Source organism: Solanum tuberosum, unplaced genomic scaffold, assembly GCF_000226075.1.
Source record: "Solanum tuberosum cultivar DM 1-3 516 R44 unplaced genomic scaffold, SolTub_3.0 scf00373, whole genome shotgun sequence".
Taxonomy (NCBI): Eukaryota; Viridiplantae; Streptophyta; class Magnoliopsida; order Solanales; family Solanaceae; genus Solanum; species Solanum tuberosum.
Window position 1 is genome coordinate 398,410 of NW_006239310.1, and position 7,139 is coordinate 405,548.

Here is a 7,139-nt window from a genome sequence, read left to right on the forward strand (position 1 = left end):
CCCCCCATTCCTTAACACTTTTCTTTCTTTTTATGAATGAACATATTTTATCCATTTAACTACCCACTTTTAAATGGGTAATATGAGTATTATTCGTTTTAACCCATTTTAAATGAGTTGAGTACCCAACTCATTTAAATTGGGTAAATATGAGTGGATACTCATATAAATTACCCATTATGTTACCCCTACTCATGTGAGAAAAAGATAGTTAGTTATACAAAAATTGTTTGGATGTAAATTACCAAATTCGGGTTTTTCTACTTTGAACTCAGTTATTTTTTTAAGATATTCTAAGTTGAATTCCATTAGATTGTATTCACTACTTCCGCTTGGTTAGAGTTATTCCAGCATGCTTGTGATATGCCAAATTCAGGGTTAGCTTGGGGTTACTTTTGACCCTAGGTCCCATGTTACGTCTAGGGGCTAGCCTCGGGGCGTGGCAAACTTGGTATCAGAGCATCAGGTTCAAGAGTCCTAGGGTGTCTAAAATTCGTACTAAGTTGAGTCTCTTTCATGGCTATGAAGCGTGCCAAACCTATAAGGGGGAGGCTACGAGGTATTTTAAGAAAAACTTCACCTCTTTTGCTATCTTTATCGTGTGATGGAGTGTGATTCATTTTCTCCTTTCCAATCCGTTGTTATGCGTTTCAGATCATGCATCCTCGCAGAGCTAACACATGCAATGCTAACACAGTTTCTCCAGTCTCGGATCATGAGGTTACAAATGCAGAGTTTCATAATGTGATCCAGCTGTTGGCTTAGACCGTAGCTAACCAGGTTAACCAGTACATCCTAGTTACTGCAAACCCCACTAGTGGATGAGCTACAACCAGGGTTCGAGATTTTTTTCGTATGAATCCGCTAGAGTTTCTAGGGTCGAAGGTTGGTGAGGACCCACAAAATTTCATTGATGAGATCAAGAAGATTCTTGAGGTAATGCAAGTGACTGGTACTGATAGTGTTGAAGTAGCATCTTATCAACTCAAGGATATGGCTCATATTTGTTTCACGTCGTGGAAAGACAACATGGGTGTGAATGCAACTCTTGTGACGTGGGACTATTTTACTGGAGTTTTTCTAGACAAGTTCTTCCCGAGAGAGTTGAGGGAACTAGGGCCTGAGAATTTATAAACTTGAGGAAGGGGTCGATATCATTCCAGGAATACGGGCTAAAGTTCACTCAACTCTCCAGCATGCTCCACATATGGTGGCCGACCCGGGAGCACAAATCGGCAAGTTCTTGTTTAGAGTATCCCATCTAGTGAAAACCGAGTGCAAGAATGCTATGTTATTAGGGGTTATGGATATCTCCAGAATGACCCATACTCAGCAGGTTGAGGGAGATAAGCTCAAGGAAATGGCTAAAATGGGCAACTATGAACATTCTCAGCATAGGTCAGGCGGTGGAAATCGCTCATAGTTTCAGCAGAGGTCTACAGCCCCAACGCCTTCATCAGCTAGCGCTCTGTCCCCTAGGATTCGACATGATCAAAAAGGGAGGGCATCAGGCTCTAAGTCTCAGGGCAGTGCTTCAGGTAATCAGACTTTTCCATCTTGTCCAAAGTGTGGTAATAACCATCTGGGCAAGTGTCTTACTGGTAGAGAATGGTGATTTGGGTGCGGTTAACTTGGTCATAGGTCGAATGATTGCCCTTCTACCAGGCAGGGTCAACGAGAGGGAGGTAACAAAGCTCAGTCTATAACTTCAGCAGCTCCAGCGGGTTAACCCACTCAGTAGGGTGCCTCGTCTGGTACAAGTGATGGCTAGCGCTAGAACATGTTATATGTTTTTTGGGATAACAATGCAAATTAATAGATACATTGTTATTCCAAAAAGGTTCATGTCACCTTGGGAACACATATATGAATTTTAGTTTATGAATAAACTAAATGGACAGTCCACTATTCAATGGATTTTATAACACTCCCCCTTTGATGTCCATAGATAGTGTGCCTCGTTAAAACTTTACTAGGAAAAATTCTAGTGAAGAAAAAAGAGTACACATATCTTTTAATACACGTTATTTGTTGCCTCATTAAAAACCTTATCGGGAAAAACTCAGTGGGACAAAACCTCGGTCGAGGAAAAAGAGTGCAACACATATTATACTCCCCATAATTAAAACATGACTTAATTTCTTGTGATGATGTCATCCAATCTTATATACGAGCTTCTCAAATATTGATATTTATAGTGTCTTTGTGATTGCATCACATTCACGAAGATATTGTATTGTTGAACTCATCCTGATATATCATTTTCTGGTTTCATGGATATTATGAGGTTTAGAGCCTAGCCGGGTACATTCTTGAAAATCCTATATTCATGACCTCGTTGTTATAAGTAAATTACTCATTCAACTTGTTCATAACAACAATCATATTATGGACACTTTCATTTGCAGTTCTTGTCTTGTAGAATAACTTCATAATTGTCCTTGATGTCATATCAACGTCTTCTCGTTGGGGAGGAACGAAATCTTGTCAATAAAGTCACCAAAAAATATTTAATCACATATAACAAGGTTCAATAGTGTCTCAATGGACTAAAGACTGATATATGGAGTTTCCTCACTAAGAAGTTCTTCATCCTTCTCTTGAGGTCAAAATGGATCTCTATTTATGTTAAGCAATCTCATAATCATTGGGATACTCAATGAATGTGATTTATTCGTGTAAAATCACATCAAAACTTTTCTATGTATGTTGATTGATGGAGAAATATTTCATTTGTCAAATTCTCAGTCGGTAGGTCAAGACAAAATTTTGGCTTACCAAGATCTTTTCATTTAGATCCTTTTTCAAACACTCAACAACCTTTGAAAGTTCTTTCAGAGTGCTAATAATGTTCAAGTCATCAACATACACAACTATTATAAAAAAATTCAGATCCTGACCTTTTTCATAAAGATGCAAGAACATACAGGGTCATTTTTTTACCCTTTCTTCCTTGATTATTTCAATCCATATAAGGATTCTTGAAGCTTCATTGGAAAATTTTCTTTAAAACTTTTATATGCTTCAGGCACCTTGAATGCTTCAATGATTTTTATATAACCTTCATTGTCTATCTAGACATGACAATTATTCATTATGCATTAAAAATTTTCATATGTTGCCAGATCAAAACAAATCTCATTGCATCAACCATAGGAGAAAACATCTCCAATAATGTCAGGACTTTTGCGAAAAATATTTATACTTCAAGGCCCAAGCCATATTTGATATATTACGATTATACTATTGCATAATAATTTATTAGAACCCCACTGACATTATACCCTGATCTATGGACTATCAGTCCAAAACATCACTTTTTGTCACAACCCAAGGGTACTCCTTAGACGTAACAAGGCACATAGAACCCCGAAAGGGCTCCATGTAAGCCACTTAGCATATCATGACATAAAGTAATAGAACAATAAGAGTAAAAAATGCATTTTAGTCCAAAAGTTTCATAAAAGCAAAGCGGAAGTCTAACTTGTCTCATTTAGCCATCTATTACAATTCATGAGTCAAAATAGGGTCACAGCCTCAACAACATAATCCGAAAAGAGAAAGTACTAAAAAGAAACTCAAAATGAAATGTCCCATCCTCGAATCATGAGGACTCACCACAAGCAAGAAGAATAGTCAATCCAAGCTTGAACCAAGAGATAATCGCCTTAAGAACCGGAACCTACACTTTGGAGAAAATGTAGAAAAATATGGGTTAGTACAAAGATTGCACTAAGTATGATAGTCATGCACAAAACCATGAAAACATGCTAAAAGGGAACATTTTAGTTGAAGAGCATGCACTTTACCAAGTTTGAGAATAATCATGAAAGTTAGTGTGAAAGCATAAGTCATAAGCATATTCAACATATAGATCATCATAACATAATGGAAACGTACTATGAATACCCTCAAAGTCTACTTGTGCTATGCATAAGTAAGATCCCATAATCCTACCCATGCTAAGTAAATCTTCTTGAGAAATCATAGTTCATAATTCATCTTCTTGATTAGATTAGGAATAAGCCTTAACCGACATAGACCATGTGAGTTTAACATGGAATCCGGTGTCATGTCCCCACACCGAAAAGAGGTGTCCTACTTGCCTAAGGTAGAACTAAAGTGTATTAGCTTTTAGGTGGATCCGCTAGCTAAAGACCTATGAGGGAACATAGTTATGGGATAAGGAGATTGTTACTAGAAACCCCAACATTTCTTAACGGGAGAGCCTCCATCTCATGAGATTACCTTTAGAAACCCGACCTTACTTAACGGGAGAGCCTCTATCTCATATTCAATATCCACTCGGTACTAAGCATTACTTCCCGTAATTACATGTTTAGTCTTGAATTGAGTTTACTTGCATGAAAGAGTGCCTTAACACTCCATCCAACACAATTCATAAAATAGCTCATAGATTCAATAGGTGAGAATGGACTTCCAACCTTAGAATCATCATATTGTGGGAAAACCTCTCACATTATGTTCATTATGTGTTTATGAGAATGAACTTTCAATCAACACAAGAATTAGATTATAATCATGTTCATAAATCATATACAGTGAGTCTACAATCATGTATAATTCTCATGTTTTACCCCCTCTTGGGTCAAAGATCACATTCCATCCAACACATCTAGATTAAAAAATTAGATATGGATAATAACATGATTTGATTAACTAAATTACTACAAGCACAATCTCATAGTATTCTTCCTTCATCAAGTCATCCACATTACAAAGGCATAAATTGGGGAATGGGGGATTTCATGGATTCTTGGGAGATTTCATCATAAAACCATAACAAAAAAACAATTCAATCATAATATATAGTAATTAAATCAATAGAAACATTTTTGAAAAGGAATCCATGGCTTGGAGTAAAACCCTAGCTTTTTGGGTAAATTACTAGTTTGAAATTGAGTTTGGAGGGACTCCATGGATGAAAACTATCCATGGATCAAAGACTACCATACCTTGATGAAGAATCCTCAGAAAATTGAGTGGAAAAGGCATCTACTTCAAATGCTAACTTGATTTTCTTCTTCTTCTTCCTTGGAGTTCTAGAGAGAAGATTTTAGGGAAAATTGGTTTTGATTTGGGAAGTTGGTAGTTATGATTTAGATGACTTAGTTTAGGGACATAAACACTCTATGTTTAATTAAGTGTAAAATGACGTCACTTAACATTAACTAAAAAAGGAAAACCTAAAAATACCCCTAAGTGAAACCCCAAAAACAGTTTTCAGGTGTGACCTACGACCCCCTCACCTACGGACCGTGGATGGACCCACGACCCGTGCTGGTGAAGGGTGGATCGGGGTTCTGGGGATGGTTTTTGCAAGCTTGACCCACGACTCCCATATACGGGGCATGGGCTAACCACGAGGCGTGGGTACCCTCCGTGGGTTAATGCCAGGCAGCCTCCTTGAGGCTTTTCCTCAAGGACCTAGGGTTGGTCCTTGGGGTTTAGACCTTGATGTTCTAACACTAAAAAATGAATTTTAAGGTACGGGAAGGTACGTTCAAGGCTCTAACCATAACGTCAAGCTCTAGCTAGGTCTACTAGTTTACGAAGTGTTACACTTTTCTAAGTGAAACCAAATATACTTGAATATTGCATTTCATTTGGCCAATCATTTATCTGTACATATTATATGACAAATTTGAATTTAATATCCTCATCCCCATTTATATAACTGAGAACTACTTCATATCAAAGATATCGTCGATGGTTATTTGATATCGATTTCAATATGACATAACTTATCGAGATCTTTTCATTTTTCATCATTTCAGGTACCCGAATCTTTATTAATAGTTTTATGAAGTGTTATGTCGTTGTGTTCCTTTAAATCACTTGACTCATTATCACGACCATCTTAATCATTTGTTTCTCTCCATCCTTAAAGAGATTTATATTTGAAATCGATCGGTCTATCACGCTTCAAGCGTATCATAGACTTTATCTATCATGACCCGAGCCTACACCCCGGACGTAACACGACCTACTTGACCCCGAAGGGGTCTCATACAAACCCTTAGCATATCATGACATAAGAACATAGGGAAAAATGCGGAAAATTTAAAACTTTCTCTACAATCGAAGTCTTTTATAAAATGAGAGAGTCTATAACACCTTGTCTCAAACCATCTATAATACTTGGATTAAAACTCTTGAATACAATTTTAGGGACATAGCCTTTACATAAGTCTAAAACATAAAAGAAAGACATAAAGGGCATACGGTCAAACCCTCGAATACTATGAGGACTCACCAATCTTCTTCTTCTTGATCTACTATGGTCCTAGCCACGAGGGTAGAATCTGATATCACCAAACCCTACACTTATAGAAAATGTAGAAATATCGGTTAGCACAAAATGTACTAAGTATGGAAGCCATGCATAGAAAATGCTTAAAACATGCATAAAAGTGACATTTTATTTGAAACCATGTTATATGCCACTTTTGAACATCATCTTTGAAATAATTTGAGAAAGTAGCTCATAAGGCAAATCATGAACAATTCATCATAGTATAAAGGATATCATCATAATCACAACCATAGTCTCCAACACAACATAATGCATACTCCAATCTTCACAAGACATAGTTCACATACATAATTACATACCAAGATCATATCATCATAATAGAACTATCACATAAGCAACCGTAAGTTATACTTGTGCAATACATAGATAGGATCCCATAATCCTATCTACACTAAGTATCACTTCTAGGCCGCTATGATCATGCATAACATACCTTGACCTTATTCATAGCCAACACTCATAGACAAGGAGACATTCATGTTCATATCTTGTAGTAAGTAAAGTCACTCATAGCAACCATCCATATCATGCATACATAGATTCATATATTTTCATAGAATAAGGAAACCACACCATAACCCCTTTATAAGTCTACTTGTGCAATGTATAAGTGAAGTCTCATACCCCCACTCACACTAAGTAAAGCTCATTAAGAAGTCATAAGTATAGTTCATGTTCATATTCATGTTCTTGTTCATAAAAAAAATAAAGCATGCATTAACTCATAATCATCATGTCATAAGGGAAAACTTATCATGCTCACTCTCAAAGCCTACTTGTACAATGCATGAATGAAGTCCCA